Raw genomic sequence first — 18,958 nt, 5'->3', positions numbered from 1 at the left:
ATAGCAACTTTTAATAGTGGATAAGCAGCAGGAAAAGGTGAGTTTAAGCAGCAAAGAACCTCCTGGTTCAAAGAGCCCTATTATTAATATTTATTATTTTTAAGCATTCATTGAGTGCTGTAGAAGATAAAAGAATGAACTGAAAGCAAGAACGAAGGAACCAAGTTTATATAAGATGAGAAAATGGAAGAACATAAAGAATCAGTATAGTGCCTCAGAAAAAAGCCACACCTTTTATCAACAAGATGTTCCTAATAGTAAGAAGTATGAAGAGAATTAAAGAATTCCTTAGTGTCTAATCAGAATTGTTCCCCATAGGGGACCTTCTGAGCATTATTACAAGGCATTGGCATATCTTTAAAGAATTGAGCTTTGATCATAAAAAGCAAGTATGCGGAGGGGGGATTGGAAAAACAACAAAAGGAAATACAACTGCACTACCCTGTGGTATGAGGGCAAAATCCAGCCCTGAACAGACGCTTGACAAAGCTCCAAGTAAATCCATCTAGACATTGTGTAAAAAAAATAGACCAAAGCATAATTCTCACTCAGGTCCTCCATCATAGGCAATTTCCTCTTCTTTCTCACTAACACTTTGCCCCTGTTGCCCCAGAGGGGCCCCCAGTTAGTACTTCTCTAACAAAGACGTAAGCTTGTGGGTTACACCATTTTAAACTTTCACACTTTCAGACAACAACCCATGACACTTCACAGTTTCAATGCACTTTACTGAGATTAGCTAACAAGAACGTTCATCATACCCACATGTTGAGGGTACTGTCTTCATTTTCACAGCTGGTGAAACAGATGCTCTGAAAAGCAACATAACGTGCCCAGAGCCAAAGAGGTTCTACAGCAGGCTGATGTTAGTGATGCTGGCATTTGCTCCTCTCAGTTCTGAGCAGTAAAATCAGTGATAGGACTTGGGAGTGAGAGTCCAACCCCGCCTCCCAGTGCCCTCTGATCCCCAAGGCTAGTGCAGAGCTTCAGAGCTGTTCCCAAAGAGCATCGTGTTACAGAAATACTACAAGAAATCCAGTACCATCTGAAACTCGGAACTATCTGCAGCAGCATTAACAGAGAAAATTAATGTTTTTAAACTAAACTCTGATTCTTCTCCTGCCAAGCCCTTCCCACTGCAGTATCAGAATTTGAACACACAAAATGCAAAGCATGAAACTTCTGCTCTTTTCAGCACAGCGAGGAGGGAAAAAAAAAATAAGGTGCAAAACAGAACAAAAAAACCCTCTTAATCCAGACAGTCTCTTGGAAGCCCTTTTCTTAATCTCATCAGAATGTTGAGACTGTTGTTCCTGACTGATGTTTTCCTTAACATTTAAAAGAAGAGAATCAGTTTTTAGTTGGCAAAGCATCACTGTAAGACGAAATCCTTTTTAGTTTGGAAGGTCTTTTTTCAAGACTTCAAACCCGTAGTCCTTCATCATATCAGCAAGGTATTATATTGTCAATTCTCAGGCTGTCAAAGCAAAATATAGGTCAAAGAGATCTCTTGGTGCCTCCAGCCTTGTGCCTCAAGCATTTCCAGAACTAGCTCTCAGCTTTTCCTGTATCTTATTCTGCAAAACAGCTCGGTGCATCTCTGGAAGATCCCTGTTACATGTCTGTGTTTCAGCCATGTTCTCTTCAGAAGCAAAAGCTTTGTTGATCAACTCAAAATAAGCACCTCATTCTAAGCAGCTCCGAGAAACTCCTCTGACATTAACAGGAACAAAGGACAGTCATCAGTTCAAAAATACATCAGATTCAAAGTCCACACGTCTTAAGAACATTTTGAGACATTCAGTCCTTTACTGTCTTAATTATTTCACATACATGTTCATTGTGGACCCGCCACATATTAGCACTATCAAGCCCCACCAGTTACTACCAGCAAGAATGACATCAAAAAGCATTCTGTTTGCAAATGATTACAGAAATAAGTACACTGACAAACAGTGACTCGCATTCAAAAATCCACTGAATTTCCATACCACCACCTCATTTACCCTGGCAGCAGGTTTTGATAAATTAATCTGAAAGGTACCCACAGGTCCCAACGACTTCTATGAGAAAGGGGTTCTCAGTGGGTCTGAGAAACCAGCCCAGTCAGGCATAAGCTCTCTCTGTACAAGAAAAGCTGGTTCTCTTTGCTGCCCAAGAAAATGAGATGTGCCATAAAGTGACCCAAGAACAAACCCTGTCATTGCTTTCCCAGCATAGCACGTTCCAGCTCAGTGCCCTGTGAGGTCCATGTTTCAAGAACGAGCAAACGGCCAGTCAGGTCATTTAGTCCTTTTTTCCTGAAGAAGTGTAGACGCCATCATTTAGTGCAATCTTTATTACTTTAAAACTCCCTCCTCATAGACTGTCATACACCAAGCTTTTCATAAGGAGTAAATATAGTAACTGTTTCCACAATAACGTTAAAAATACCCCAACAGATGAAATTCAACAGATGAAACAGGGCCATAAATACGTACGTCTAGCAGCATGACCAAAATCACCCTTCTTCAAACTGGGCATTGGGCCATGAAAAAAGCTGCTGCTAGCATTGCAATTTCAGTGCTGAGCCTTCTGAGCAGCTGAGCTGCAGAAACAGTCAGTGCTGTAATCACACACAATATATACAACTCGAGCTGCAGCCAAGGCCTCTAAGCTCCTGAGCCCCTGCCAGGCTGTGCCACTGACCCCCCGCCCCTCGTCAACAAATCACCATATGGTCCCACACCCCATTTTGCTCATCTGTCATCTTGGCTTTCCAGACATCTGGGATGGCATAAACTGTATTTAAGGCTGTTTATGACTCAAGTGAAAAGTTTGAAAGAATATAAGAGCTATTATTATCCCTGCTATACTACACGACTTTTCACATTAGCAGTTCGGCTCAGTTCCACTTCCACACGATCAACAACCACTGTAAGACTTTGCCCTGACACATTACAGAAATCAGGGGTAAAGAGGATACTTGTTACACTGCTTTCTGAAAACAAACTAGAACAAACTCCTGATCACACTAGGAACCACACAGAAAGTCACTCTCTGACATGGCCATGCTCCAATTAAATGAGAGAGATAGAAAGGTAGGAACAGTGACAAACTAACAAAACACAATCAAAAGTTAAGCTGAGCAAACTCAGACCTAAGTCCTAATTCACTAAATCATGCAGCTCCTTTAATAATCACAGAACCAAGTAATACCAAGCACATGGACAAGATTCATTTTCAGCACTGTTTATCTCATCAAAAGCATCCTGTGTTTCTTCCTGAAATGATACACTGGTCTAAAAAATCTGAACTCCATTTGGGTTTAATAATCAATTCTTCTACAGTGACCTTTCAATTTATTTCTCAAGTAGCTGGAAACTTTCATTTTAGGATATGTTTATTTAGTAAATATATAGCAAAGGGAACATCCTGGTGGCCAAAAAAAGTCCCAGAGGACAAGATGCCCCAAAGACTTACCCTTCATTGGAATCCTTGTTGGAGGGACTACACAGACATGAGGGATCCTGTGCAGAAAAAAGACCTGTACTAAAAACGTGTGATAATCAAAACCCCCACTTCCATCCTCTCTGAGCACAATGAGAAGACACTGGTTTTGGTTTTCTTCTAACTGAATTTGGTGAGAGCAAAATTACACCACAGGAATACTCTCATTGTCATGTAATACCTACTGCATAGTCTAAGTCTAGTCTCAGTCCACCAAATATGATGCATCCACATTAGACATGTGGTCATCTGAAGCTCCCTGTATCATGACACCTGCAGAAGCAATTCAGATCCAAAAAATCGCACATATGCAACTCACCAGGACACAGCCTCTCTGCCTCTAGCTCTGAGCAAGACCCGTAAAGGACAGCATCTCAGTACGCTCCACTGTCCTGGAAAAGCACACGCTGCTTCTTATCAGCTATGGGAAAATGGAAATCCTTCAAGCCCATTCCTAGAGAATAGAAGGTGGCAGAGGTGCAGAAGCAAATTCCATTTGGGGTCAATTTGTAAGAATAAAACATCTTTATTGATTGTTTATTTAAATCTTATCCGTGCAAAAATAAATAAAAATGTGCTAACAAACTGATTTAGCAGCAGGTGTTGCTAACAAAAATATGATCAATCCACTGCCTTCCCATGGCCACTTTCAGTCTCAGATAATTTATACTAAATTAGCCCATGACAGATCTTTACCAATGTAAAAATGCTAAACAGTAAACCAGCTGCTAAACGCTCCAAGGCAAGAGGTCAGCGGGGGAGGAAAGAAAAGAAAAAAAAGGCAGGGTGGGGGGGAAGTCCCATTGACTATTTTGTAGGCACTGAATTCACACGAATTCTCTGGAACTAAGGGACAGGATAAGTCATTCACCATTTCAGAAACTCCAGGCTGTAAAGAACAGTGAAAAGAAAGTAAGAGATGTTGCTGTATGGAAAAGAACAGACCTGGAAGGAATGCTGAACTGTGCAGTCACAAGGAACGGTGAGACCAAAGGCAACTCTGCTGTCATATCGGTTACAAATGAGATATCAGCAACCAACAGAAAGCAAAGCTCTGGACATCTGGACAATATCCTCATATCAAATACAATTAAAGTCCAGCAATCTTTCCAGTACTGAGAAGTGGTCGGGAGGGAACGGACAACACAAAATATTTAAGGAAGTTTTAGAAGGAATAAGCATCATGAGAAGGAATGTAATTGTCTTGACTGATTTTTCCTTTTCTTCCTTTATTTGCTACTTTGAATTATCATCAGCAATCATTTCCAAGAAAAAAAAAAATTTCACAAAAGAACCCCTAAGAAATAGCTTAAAAGGGAATGAGCAATTTCAGATCCCAAACAGCTCATTCCTATGCATCTTGGGGGAGAAACCCACAGGCTTTGCCCTCTTATGCAAGTACTTTACTTGGTTTTGAGTCACTATTTTTAAATGACAACCAAAGACCACCACTTCCTAAAGTAAGTTAGTTTCCAGCCCTCACTGTACTACTTGCATTTTTTTCCTCAGAAACCAAAAAGAACAACAGATACAAAATAATAAAATCATTCCCTCCCATCTCCTTGATACATCACTTTAAGTTAAAAGCAGACAAACAAAAAAAATTATACCAACATTAGTCAAAAACTCTTGAAAAAGCAAAAGTACGTTTTATCTTGCAATGGTATCCCCCAAACGGACAGCTTCAGTAGCCTCACAGGATGAGCAGGGAGTATAGATATTCATTTGGTTTAATTATAGCTCCCAAACAGACCCTGGACCTACTACCACCTCATGCAATGACTCATCTTCAACATGTCAAGAACTATGTACTACATCACAAAACTCTTCAAATACAACCTGGACCACCATCTCATTATTTATATACCTTAAGCCTCAATTTTGTAGCATCTGAACTTCTCTTTTTAAGTCCTTCTTCATCTAAGACCCAAGACCCCATAAATCCAGTGGCTTCTGTTCCCAGAGCAGTTGTGTCTGTTTTCCTGCAGCCTGGTGAGAACAGACAGCACTCAAGATAATTAAATAAAAACACAGGAACTGCATTATTTATTTTAAAGGAAAATGTGTCTTTTAGGAAGAAAATCCTTTATTTGGGCAAATCTGTAAGCTGTTTATCAGCTTAAACTCATTATCTGCCCATATGGTCTTAGCACTGTGGTTTAAAAAAAATTGGGCACGCACTAGCTGATGAAATGTCATCTGCCCTTGTGCCAGAAACTAGTATTTTTGCATTGACGTCAAATTAGGATGCTTGCCACAAGTGAAGGGCTACCATAAGGATAGTCATAATATTTTAATTATGAAGGGATCTTACAGAAGGCAGCAAGGAAGGGAGGGGCAAAGCAAGGAACCCATTCACAAAAATACAAAGTCAATTAATTAACTTTTTGCGTCCTTTGCTCCATTTCTTTCTGTTTGGGAAGGTGGTGTGGGAAGAGAGTAACCTAACTTAAAAAGAAAAAAAAAGGCAAGAGAATGAGACCCTAGAGCCAATAAACACACATCAAAGCGTGAGATGGCTCTGCTTCAACTGCCTACAGTATTCAACCTGGAATAGATTAAAGCAAGATAAAAGGTGCTAGGAGGGAAAAATATTACCCCTACAGTAGTGCAGACCCTCTCTCTCACTTGCTCAGCCCGAATGCTGAGAGAACACCAAGATCCCAGCCAGTTCCGCCACCCTGAAAGCAGCGAACCCACGTGATAGACCTGTTTTTGCAGAAACCCAGATTTGTCCACCATCAGCTGCTGCCGGAGACTTACTCCACACAGTGAGGTGGTTTGAAGCCCTTCCCGCTCCCCTGTTGAGCCTCTGCAGCAGAGCAGGAGCTGGATTTATTGATTCTGTGAGTCACAATTAGCCACGGGACGCAAGACCAAAGGTTTAGCACAGGACATTAAACCTGACTGTCTGAGCTGTCAACTTGGTTATTCCAAGAAGAGAGAAACAAATTGAAGTCACACTAACAGATGTTACTCGTGTTTTATGAACTGGAATATTATTCCCGGTTACAGACACAGTTTCTGCCTTTTAAAACAGACCTGCAATGCTATGCATATGAAATTATTTGAATTAAACAACACACAGGCAACTTGGCAAAGGACTTAAGGATAGCTCAGCATTTTCATACACACACAATGATTGCCGTTTCCCTTTCACTCAGCCCCACCCTGAGAAATAAAATACATGTTAAAGCAGCCAAAAATGAGATCACGTCAGGATAGAGTCGTTCTTTGCCATCAGCCAAGGCGAGGATGCAAACATTCAGACCCCACTTATCTTTTGTGAAAAACACACTCTGCCCCTTCTTGGTTTCCACTGTGGGGAAATGAAGTTGCTGGGATCTGTTCTAAGTTTTAAGCGAGCCTGGAAAACGAAGATGGGTGTTCTTCCCAGGATGTCTTATCCATACAGCCCCGGGGGAATAAAGGGATTTCCCCATACAAAGGAAACCTGAAATACTTACCTTGTGAGAGAAAGCCACCCCCAGGTTCATTTTGCTCCTCCGTCCCTACGAGGCGAGCGGAGGGGCGGCCGGCGCTGCGCAGGCTCTGCTGAAGAGCCGCCCTGGCACCGCACAGCACGAAAGCCCTCTCGTGGAAACCGCCAGCATCGCCCACCCGAGTCCTTCGCCGCGGAACCGGCCCCGGCCCCAGCCCCAGCCCCGGCCCCGGCGCGGGGGGTCGCGGCCCGCCCAGGCACCAGCCCCAGCACAGCAGCGCGGCCCGCGGCTCCACCGCGGCTGCGGGCGGGGGGTTCGCTCCTCTCCGGCCCTGTCCCGAAGAATAACAACTGCCCGGCCACCTGCACCTCTCAGGGGTTTGAACACACAGCAACCTGGAGGGCTAAGCGATCTGAGGAGAAAGGTCTGCTTTGCTGAAAGGGTGGGACAGCCAGTAGACACTGATTTTGCTGGCAGTCCACAATATCCCAGGAAAGTTTAAGCTCTGCCTTTCCTTTTCTCACCCCTCTACACCTAAATTCATGGCAACTGTATTGCTTGGTATTTTAGTTTATGCCAAGAGAAGCTGTACCTCAGCCACAACAAATACAGAAACATTAACTGCCTTCCATGGAGGGTCAGACATTTGAATCATTTTAACACACTGTACAAATAATTCAGTGAAAGCAGATGATAAAGAAGTGCATCTGTACATTATGCTACACAGTCAGATCTGAAAGATTCCCCCCAAATTATGAAAAAGAGAAAGAACACACCTATTTCTTCCTCTGGTTTTCCTGTCGCTTGCTGTCAGTCTGAATACTTTTGAGACAGAACCATTCTGCTCCTTACAAAAGCACTGAATACTAAAGTAATCATTAAACACTTCGATACATCCTGTTGCATTAAGACAACTCTTTAATAACTCCATACACTTTTTACCCACTAGTAAAAATGTAGGGCAAGCCTGTTCTCACAATTTGTGGACACGCAGCCAGGCACACAGCCACCTCCAGCACACTTTTATCCAAGGAGCTTTGGTAGCCACTGGCTATTCAGTAAAATACATGTTTAGAGTCTATTAATTGTGTTCAAATTTTCTCTTACTATAGACATACAAGCAGTAATCAGGTTGAGCTTACTAATTGCTGAGAGAAGTGCTAGAGGAAAAAAAAAACTACAATCCGCAAACAGACTTCACAGAAAACCACCCAAGTACAATGCATCTGAAAACACTGCCTACTCACTCATGCAAACATTTAAATACAAAAGTTATGATAAAACTTTAAGTGCCCAGCTGTACAGTTTATAAAACCCCACACATCTCAGTGGGGTGGTACCTCCATAACATGTTGCTGCAACTATACATCTCTATTTGAAAGTGGGCACTGTGTCAGGATGGTGGGATCGCAATTTGCCCATCAGCAAAGCGTGAAAGAGAAAATTCCTACCGGACTGGAATGAAGTCAGAAACGTAACTCCCCCACCTTCCTCATCTAAACTTCAGGGGTGGCGGCACACCCCACAACACTGCAAACGCGGCGCAGAGCGCCCCAGGCACAGCCTGCAGGCTGACAGCGGTTCCTCCGCTCGCCCTCACAGTGCGAGAGGTGCCGGAGGGGGCTGAAGGGGTGGGCGGGGGCAATAAAATACAGAAATATTGAGGGCAAGCTCTGAGACTCCTGACACGTTCCCAGTTACCGACCATGAGAGGCTTCCCGGGGCCCGAGCCCGGAGAGGTGTTACCAGGGGGGCCAGTTCAGCTGGCTCGGGCTGCCAAGGAGCCTCCCCCCCAGCTCTCTTGCCGGCGTTACTGTCGACGGGCGGGCATTTCGGCCCCGAGAAACTTGCACACCCAGCACCCGGGGAGCCACGGCGCTCCCGCACCCCCTCCCGCCCCAGGAAACCAGGCGGCAGCGGGGGAAGGGGAGCCCCCTCCCGTGGGTGCCCCCAGCCGGCATCCCCGCGTGTCCCAGGGCAGCGGGAGGGCGGCGTGCTGCCCAGCCGGAGCCGGCACCCCTGGCAGGGGACGGGACCCTCGTCAGGGCTCGCCGAGGAACGGCTGCAGCGCACAGGGGTCACCGAGAAGGAGCCCCGGCCCTTTACCTGCCGGCGGCTGCAGCAGGCTCCCGCGGCGGCGGCTCCCCGGGACAGACCGAGCTGGCGGCGGACGGCTCCCGGCGGCGCTGGGCTCCCACTGCCGTGCGCGCCCTGTGCCCGGCAGCCGCGGAGCCGCCAGCGCAGCCGGCTCCACCTCCCGGCCGTGCCCCCTTCTCCGCTCCGGCCCGGCCCGGCGCAGCCCCGCCCGCTCGCTCGCCTCGGCCCGGCCCCGGCGGCTGGGCGCGCCGCTGCCCCGCTCGCGTCTGGGCCGTCCCTCGCCCGGAAACTTCCCGGGTGCTCTCAGCCGGAGGCGCCAAAGGCAGCCAGGGGACAGTCCCTTGCACAGCGTGCCCGGCGACTCCTCGGCCGTTCGGCGATGCGGCAGGGGCAGCCCTGGAAGGGTGGCCCAGAGGGGCAGCCACCCTGGGACCCTGCCCCGCCGAGCTCGCAGGAGGCACCGGAGGAAGGAGAGCTGCCCACCGCTCGACTCCAGCGTGGCCCTCATAGCACCTGATGGGCTTCTGATGCACCGGGGATGATCCTTGGGGTATAAAAGAAAGAGACCAGGAAGGTGAGAGGTCACTTGTTGACCAGTATCTTGGTGAGAGGTGCCTAAATGTATTCGGAGGTCTGTTGGAGAAACTTGAAACAAAGAATGGTACTGCAGGATTGGAAAGCCTTTCAAAATGCATACCAAACCAAATGAAGAGCCCACATTTGCGAGAGAGGAAAAGCCAACTCTCCAAAGCCCGGTTTCCTAAGGAAATACGGCTTCTGCAGTTGTGTCTTCTGTGTCTGCCAGTAACTTCTGAGCCAGTTAAAACAATTTCAATTAAGTTGGACAACAACAAATTTAAGAAAAATAGGTAACTGTAGAAGAGGTCACCTCTTTTACTGCTCTTGCACATAGGATGACTGTATCCCAAGTCCAACAGCATCCAACAGACACCAGGGAATCCACAGGGGTGGTTCAGTTCATCTGTCCCCTAGGGAAATCACACTTTGCTGATCCTGATGCTGACAAAAGCATGTGCTGGGTTGGAGGGAAAGAAACTGAGGGAGCGAAAAGTGTGCAGAAGTAATGCTGTTACTCTCAGTAACAATCAATAGCTCAGGAGCAAGTGTGTTAGTAAACTGGACATTGCACTCACAGAGACAGCACTAAAGAATTTGCAATCCTGCCAGGGCCAGATCCTTCAGTGGTCCTATGCAGATGGGTCCTTGAGCTGATAAGAAGTCCTGTTTATTCATGTTCATGTTCTACATGTTGGGTGGATGTGGATCCAGACCCTCAAAGCTTATTAGAAGAACCAGAAACAACAGGGATGTCTAACAGTGCAGTGCAAAGAAAAAAGATGTGCCAGTGTCTCTGTATAAATATCTCTGCTAATGCCTCATATATCTGGTAATGAACAGTTACAAGGCTCCCCAGGTGCAGCTATTTGTTGACGTTGGCTTTCTTTTTTTCCTAATGTGATATAAAAATAGGGAGACGCACACAGAATTTAACAGTTATGGTCCCAAATCAATTTCTGTGTAATAGCAAAACTGGATTCACAACCAGCTCATATTTGTAACGTATCTTTTGTGACAGTCTATTGCTTATGACAGGCAATCATTTCAAGGTCTGATATTTCCTTGTAATGTTTGGGACCATGTTTTTCCATTTCTGTTTCACTATTCATTTATTTGTGTCACAGCATGATCCTACCTCTCCTTGGTCTTTGTGGCAGAGTAGGGGATTTCCATTTCTTTATTAGACACAGTTTGAGACGAGGTAATAGCCTTGTTCCTCATTTGATTCCTTTGCAAAGGACTCAGAGTGCTATTTTCCAGAAGACTGGCTTGTCATACCCCTGGAGCAGCAGATCATGGTTCTCTCAGGCAGAGATTATATTTGTGCTCTGCAAACCTGTCAAACTCTTGGTCCTCCCTCTGCACTCCCCCCATAACAATCTCATACATTTACCCCTACACTGTCACAGGACCATTTCAGGACCCCACACATCAGGCAGTTTTGCTGTGTACCTGGTAAATAAACGATGAAAATGTGTGCATATCTGTCTAGCCACCTGACTCCTAGCCCTGTTTTGTGGCCTAATGCACAGCTCTCATGCAGAGGGTTTCTAGGAAACTGAGTGGTCTTAGTCTTGCCCAAAACATCACAGTTTTAAACAGCTACAGATTCTATAGACAAGATCCTTTCCTCATCAGGGACATGCTTGGCATCTTTCCAACAACTAACCCCTACCCCCCTCCAGTGACATCACTATTCTGATATTTTTGAAAAAAGTACAGGGCAATGTATCCTAAGACTTGTATGTGTTTTCTGTTTTCCATCCTGATTCTATGAAAGTGTTTTGTAAATGAACAAAAGTCAACTATATGTGACCCCAACTTTCAAATCTTCCACATGCTCGCATAGACACAATAGTGCTCTTACATGCTCAACTGTGCAATTTAAGGGGCCACTATTGAAAATGAGCTTCCCGAGTTTATGGTGCTTTCACTGTCGTGAAGGAACTGCTTTGTGAATCCCAGCCAGCACTGAACTGAGTGTTGCATTTAAAGCTGGGGTTTACATTCTTTGTTATGTGTAAAGGACGTAGTATATCCTCTATAAACTTAAAGCATAACGGTAACCTTGGACAAAACCAATTTTACCATAGAATAAACTTGTGAGAAGGCTGTTTTACTTGTTTTCTGATGAATACATCACTGAAATGAAATCAGAACATGGAAGTAATTCCATGGTTTAGCCCAAAACACTAAAGCCACTTTCTCCTGTTTCAGAAGTGCCTAGAGCTGCAGCTCTCCCACCGTCTAAAGGGTCTGTCCCTTGAATCATCATACACATCATAATCTGAATAGTCTCTCCGTTACATGTTTGATAGGCTTGAATTTTCAGAAGCAGAAACTGCAATGTTGGGAAGCCGTGAACAAATCAGGGCAGTTTTCTCACTGGTGTAACTGGACAGATTTTGAGATAATTGAATTTCAAGCCGTAGAGCTAACCCATTACTTATGAACCTTTTCCTGTCTGTGCTTCACATCTGAGTTCTCAACTTCACAGTTTCCCTGTTGCTTCCTTCCCTAGCCTCCCCACCTTTCCTCCCACTTCCCTTGCCTTCAGGCTGCTCCCTCCCTTTCTTTTCCTATTATTTTATCTCAGTAGTTCTCCTAATGTTTTTCACAATTTGCTGTGAAGGCAGATAAAGCAGGAATGCAACCACAATCCAGCTTGGCTGTGGTTCCTGGAGCTGGACTGACACTCGGCCCAGCTCATTGCCTAGGCAGATGGGCAGAAGGAAACTCTCTGGCATCTGCATGCTGGAACCTGAGTCCCAGCCTATTTCCAGATAACCATGGCACATTCCAGGAGCAATCTGTGCTCAGTAGAAATCACACAGTGTTATTAACTCCACCATGAGACTGAACGGCACTTCTGAGAGTGCAAAACAAACAAGGTCTTAGCTTAAGATGACAAACTGACCGTTTGATCTGAATCTGATCACCTGCTCCCAGATAAATACAGCAAAGTAAGTGAGCTTGTTTTTCTGAAATGTCAGGCACTTGTAGCGCTGACTGAAGTTACACTGATCAGTATGCTCGCTCATCTGCTCTCAGATTGCTTTCCCAGGGCCCCTCCATCAGGCCTGGGAAAACAGCATGAGGGGCCAGTTGATGTACTGGTAGGGAGAGGTTTGTTCAAGCCTCATTATTAAAATCATAATTAAAACCTTGCCAGTGTATTTTTCAACCCAGTTTTGCTTTCCCAGGCTCAGCTGGGAAAACTGAAGCTAAATTGTTTATGAGTTTGTTTCTTTGTCAATATCAGCATTTCCCAATGATTTTCATCCAAGCAACAACTGATGTTTCAGAGAAGAAGAAAATCACAGGCCCTCATACAGCTTTGCCATGGTAATTTTTTTTTTTTAAGAAAAAAATAAGCTGCATTTTGAATATTAATTTACAGATTTATTTTTCCCAACTCTGTTTTCATATTTACTTGATCACATTATAACATACATGCACGTTTTTTGGAAATGAAAAAGCGTGTTTTGCCATCATTTCACATGTGACCTTCTTAGGTCTCTCAGACCCACAGACCACAAGATGGGAAGCAGGATTCTCGGGCAGCAGACGTGCTCTTCTTAAGAATATCCAATCCAAAAACAACACCTCATGATCATTGAGATACTCAAACAAGTAGACATAATTTTCCTAAATGCTTTCCTGCCCACCTCCCTCCTTCCTTGTCTTTGAAGTTGCAAGATTACACAAAAGAACTGGCAGTGGTGCCTAAACCCCAAACTTCAGAAGCAACGTTTGAATGAACTCTTGGACTCTGCCCAGAAAAATCTCAATAAAGAGAATTCTTTGTAGTAATTTTAATATTCAGCATTGAGCGGATCCTTTCAAAGCAAAATGAACATATTTAAGATGATAGCCACCTCCACTGCTAACAACAGGTAAAGCTGTATATTGCTGAACTGAAATTAAAAATAAAATATCCTGTCCACTGTTTGCTTTTTTTTCTGAAGTTTCCTAAAAATGAAGCTTATGCCAAAATCCCAAGATTTCCAACTGCACGTCCTTTGAAAAAGTTCTCAACACTCATATTTCCTCTGAAATTTGCAGCTGAGCTTTTTCTGAACTTCTTGAACCCTACATGGAAACAAACTTTGCTTCCCACAATCTTTTAATAATTTCCTCTAAGGACAAGAAAAATGGAGGCTCCTATTGTGCCAGAAACCCTGCAGTCCCTTTCCCCTACATGTTTAAATATGATAATAAATACAAATACAGAGAAACACTTGTCCCCATTTACAAATAGGAAATTGGGGCACAAAGAGTGAATGGTGAAGTACTGGAGGTCTGTGGCAGCTCCAGGACATGAGCTAGGAGATCTTGGATCTCAGACAAGTGCCTTACTCATCCAAACATCTCTCCTCAAATGTTTTAACGCTTCTTGGCATTTGCATTTCTCTTATAACAGAAAGGGAGGAGGCTCAAATGCACTTTTAAAACTCCAGCTGACACTAAAATCCTGAAGCTATTTTTATTCTTGTAAGATATTACAAAGCACCTTTATCCCCTAAAAAAAAAAAAAAAAAAAAAAAGCTAACTAACAAACATAGCTTCAGGGTTTATTTTTACTTGAGATGTTCCAATTAAATAACACTTTATTGGACAGTTAGAGTTCTTCATTATTTTTCTGACAAAGATATGGTACATAGTTCACAGGCATCTACGGAGAAAAGCAGTAACTGCCAGGGGGCAGATGGAAGTGTTGAAAACTTCACTTCTGACAAGAGTTAGATGGTCACCCTGCAATTTGTTTCAACACAGCCAGTTGTGTTGCCATAACTTGTTAAACATCTGCTAAAAACATATGGAATCCTCCTGGGGGATGTAACCTGATGCCATTCATCAAACTATTTCACTGCTTCCCTTTTCCCCAAGCGGCTCCCTCCAGAGAGCCAACTGAAGCAAAGGATCCTAAAGTCTGTATATGGAAAAGCATCCCTAGCCAGAAAAGTGATGATAGCTCCTCTTGAACCTGGAAGAAAGTCCTATCCAAGCAAATTCTTCTGAAGCACATGTAACATGGTCAAGGAGAAAAACACAACAGCACATCATCATAACTCCAAACCAGTCATCCCACTGGACCCTTAGGTGAAAGGAGGTACCATGGTATCCTACAGCAAAACTATTCCCTGCTCTGCTGGTTTACATGGGCATTGCGAAGTTAGCTAGGAGATTCCTGGAACTGTGACTTTTGGCCTGGGAGGACCTAAAGTTTTTTCCTGGTATCACATAAAACAGAATTCTGTTAAATCCAGAAAGCCGGACTGTCTGCTGTCTGAACAGCGGGATAAACACTCATGGCTGTGTAAAATGACCACAAGAAGGCTGTAAAATACAAACACATTGTCAATGACATGGACCATTACCACTGGCAATCAATTTGTGTGGTGTAAAGGTTGCTGGACACCACACATGATCCCAGAATTTTTCATGATCAAATTCAGTGCCCTAAGAGGGGTGTAGCTTTAAAGGCTGATCCCCAGTGACAGATGGAGATGTCATATGCTAAAAAGTCCATGAATCAACAACTGGATGATGATGCTAATATAACCTAATTGGGATAGCTTTCAAAAAGTACACCACTTTCTTTTGTTTCCAGAAGCTTCTCTGTTTTTTTCCTCAGTTATGCTGCTTTCTTTAATAAAAGACAGTACTTCTCTGCAGACCTCTTTTCACTTGTCATTCACCCCCCTTTCAAGCATACACACAGCCAGGGCAGAATCAAAACTACACAAGCTTTGCTTCTTTTTCCTCAGTCTCAAGAGTCCTCCTGTGCACGTGTGTGTAGGGCTGCCCTGCTCTGCTGTCAACAGAAGGGAACTTGTAAGTGAACAGAGCATCCATGCTGGGTATAGGAGCTGTGAAATTGCTGAATGCTGTGTGGTGGGATTGAGGCAGACTTGGTGCTAGGTTAAGATCAGTTATTTTAAAAAATGTAGGAATAAAATAAATGGTCCTTGTGAACCCTTGACCGGGCACTAATTAATCAGCCTCCCGCTTTTACAAGTGAGAGCAAATGAATGCCATGAATATGCAGTGATTTCTCCAAGTGGGCATGGAGATTAGAATTTAGATCTCCTATGAGTGATCAAACCACAACTGTACCTCCATCAGCTATTTCAGGCATGAGGTTGCTTTACCTGAAGATGAAAACTCTTTTGTTATCTGGACACTCGTTATTGTTGTACAAATATGGTTCTTTTACAGCTTAAAAATATGGATTCTTATAGGCCACTGTGGAACACAGGTTGGAACTACATGAGTCTCTTATCTGATTAATTCCTGCTGTGAATGTTTTAAACAATATTGTGAGTTACTAGCTGCTGTTTCCTATCAGGAAGAGATAAACTGTGGATTTATTAAAGGTTGGAGCCAACTTCACTGCTGGTTTTACTAGACTGATTTCAATGAAATAACGCCAAGGGCACATTTTCTTAGCTATGTAGCCCTTAGCCACCTACTGAGATTAACTTATTGTATATACATCACAAAAGCTTGCAAAGCAAGAGAAAATAAGTGTCTCCTTGTTTCCTGTTTTTCTGAGCTACCTTCAGAGAAGGATCCAGAATCTAGATTCTGTTTGAAAGATCCTCAAGACACTCTTCCAGTCTACTAGAAGGTTCAATCCAGCAAACCCCTGAAACCTGAGAAGTATGGAAAGCCTGGCAAGAGCTTTGAATCTTCCTGCTCCTTGCTCTTTTTGTAACCAGCCCCTTTGTGCAGCCTTACATGCCATGTTTTGGCAGTCGTGATCCTGCCTGTGGTAACAAATTGCAGAAGTGGCTGTGAAAGTTGAAGACATTAAGAAGAAAATGTTAACTGGACTTTTCTGAAATCATGAAAAGTACAACTGAGTCAAGACTAAGGAGCTTAGAGGGGAACAGGGGTTTGCCCAAACCACTTCTGCAGCACTGCTTTTAAGACAGTTTCAGTTGCTCTAGTAGAGATGCAGAGGGGACTAAGCAATGCAAATGCTCAGGTGAACTCCTTGTGTGCAGTCTGCAATCCAGTCGGCACATTTCCATCTTCTTCCTTCTCAGTACATGTCTCACAGCCTCTCTCCTGCTTGCATCTCTTCTCCAGACTCATTTTCTCTCACTGTCTTCAGCTCTGTTGTGTTTTCTGTAGGACTTTCAATTTAGTTTTTTACTTTTGCCCATGTAACCCTGTGATAACGTCTCACTCATTCACTATCAGGTCTCTGTGTTGTCTTCCAGGTGATCTCATTTCAGTTTCACAGATGAGCACACAAAGCAGAGGGTGAATAGGGAAAGGAGGATCAGAGACAGACAAAAGGGGCTTTTCTTTTTAACCTGACAGAATGGGGGAAAATACATCTGTCGCAAGCAGAAGCAATGGCATGTTAGAAAGGATGAGAATGGGAACTCTGTCTTTCTTGGAAACTGCCCCTGAAATGAAGCAATAGTTTTAGGAAGCCCAGGATATTGGTAGAGCAGCTGGTCTCCTTCCAACTGAGATTTGCTGTGTTCCAGGGCTATAATCAGGCAGAGAATTTGCCAACCAAGGCTGTTTTCAATGTGCCAGGAAGCAGCCGTCCCTTCACCTGAACTAGAAATGGCTTCACTAATGTGCAGCATGTGTGCGAGTCACTGAAGAGCCTTCACCCTTCATCCATCAGAGAAGTGCAATTGTGTGTGCAGCAGGACCAGTGGAGGCGAGGGGATGGCAAGCTATTAAGAATGAAGCTTAATGGCCCCTTGAGAGCACTGGGAGTGGGGAAATAACATAAAATTAAAAAAACTCTTCACCTGAATTTTAATCACACCCAAGGGAAGACATGAGATTTAATACAAAACATTACACAGCTGCTTTGCTACACGAGATTAACTTCATGTAACAGGATGAATAAAAATATTCCCACTCCAACTTTCTGAAACATTCTGCCCTGAGGCAGTGAGAGAAATGGCACAGAATGCAGAATAAGGCAGGGAGATGAGCTAGAGATGCTTTTAAGCTCTGTGCAAGTCACCCATCCAAAGCCAGGCTCTGACACAAATCTCCTTCAGCATCTCAAATTAATAATTCATCCTTAGCTGGGCGATCATTACAAGATCTCTTTTTGTAGACAGACAGTCAGAGAGAACAAATGTAAGAGTTAATGCCGGTTGGCAATACTGTGAATTTTTGAAAGCAACAGGCTATGACAGCACTTGTTAGGTTCTCCTAGTGCTATGCTTGGAGCCTGGGCACCTGCAAAAGGCTGTAAATGTGCGTGTATAAGGAGTGACCCACTTCTGCAAGTAGAAGTTGGAATGCCTCCCAGATGCACACATGACATTTTGGCAACACAGAGAGAAAGAAGTTCAAGGAAACTAGGAAAAGAGTTCAGAAGAGGAGTGTGAACGAAAATACCAAAGCAGCAAAACATCTAGTTCTGAACTCTTTGTAATTAGTCATCCAAGATGAGCCACTATCAAGGTCACAAGAGATCTTTGTTGTAGAAATGAGGCAACTCTCCTCAGTCACCAAGAGATTTTGTAAGCTCACATAGCAGCCTGTCAAAGTCAGGAGGGACTTAGTAATAAATTGATTTACAAGAACATCAGCTGGAGATATAACCTTTTTACTTTTCAAGCAGTAGAATAAATGCATGTCGCTTGACAAGTGCTTTCCCTGGTAACCCCATCAACCATTTGTGAAGCAAGAGTGGTATTTCCTTTGTGCTCAGCGTGACAGGCAGTGTGCAATTCACAAAATACACCTCCGCCCATGATCAACAAATTCTAAAATTATTTCCTATTCCTGAAAAAATTGTCAGAAACATCCAACTGATCATTGTGCACATTTTGCACTTATCTTTTTGGGGCAGCAGGTCTGTTAGGTCCTGGAAATCAAGCAGCTTCTACCACTGACTAGGCCTTGGGAAATAAATCCAGATCTCAGTAATTGCTATGAGTCAGATGTGATTTTTTCTTTTATGCCAGATGAGAATTTATCACTTCAGTGTGGTGCCAGTCACAGAAATAAGCACACCAGAGAGTTGTGTAGGACAGCAGTGTGCTCAGGGACAGCAGCTGATCAGAGGTCAGGGCTATTCAGAACAAATGCAGCAGTCACTTACCTGCTCCCTCTCAGATGTCTGGCAGCAATAGCTGTAGCAATCCCAGTTCTCCAGGGCTCTCCTCTTCAGCCTGAAATGACATTTGCACCCCTTCCCACTATTCTTTTCTTGCCTGTGGAAAAAGCAGTCTTGCACCAGTCCTTCATCTTGGGGGCTGAAAAATTCAACTTTGGCTATGCTGTTGAGAAGCCTTGAGTCATCCTCACTGGTGAAGCTCTGCAGCTGGAGGTGTTCTGAGTGCGAGGGAAATTGA

The 18,958-nt window shown here is 44.0% G+C and overlaps 1 protein-coding gene across 6 annotated transcripts in view; it reads right to left on the bottom strand.

The window, feature by feature from the left end:
- TSPAN18 (tetraspanin 18) overlaps window positions 1–18,728 on the bottom strand; it is a 130,808-nt gene extending 112,080 nt beyond the window's left edge. For 2 of the 6 annotated variants that reach the window (XM_071809112.1, XM_065839441.2), the window contains exon 1: window positions 9,039–9,186. The gene's annotated coding sequence lies outside the window, so the exon portion shown is untranslated. Of the gene's footprint in view, window positions 1–6,956; window positions 7,068–8,383; window positions 8,508–9,038; window positions 9,187–18,705 lie in introns of those variants that run through there. The other 4 variants (XM_071809111.1, XM_071809113.1, XM_065839443.2 and 1 more) reach the window with 4 other exon arrangements.
- Window positions 18,729–18,958: the final 230 nt, after the last annotated feature.

This window comes from Patagioenas fasciata, chromosome 5, assembly GCF_037038585.1.
Source record: "Patagioenas fasciata isolate bPatFas1 chromosome 5, bPatFas1.hap1, whole genome shotgun sequence".
Taxonomy (NCBI): Eukaryota; Metazoa; Chordata; class Aves; order Columbiformes; family Columbidae; genus Patagioenas; species Patagioenas fasciata.
The sequence above is the reverse complement of the archived record's forward strand: the minus strand, read 5'-3'. Positions and strand labels throughout refer to the sequence as shown.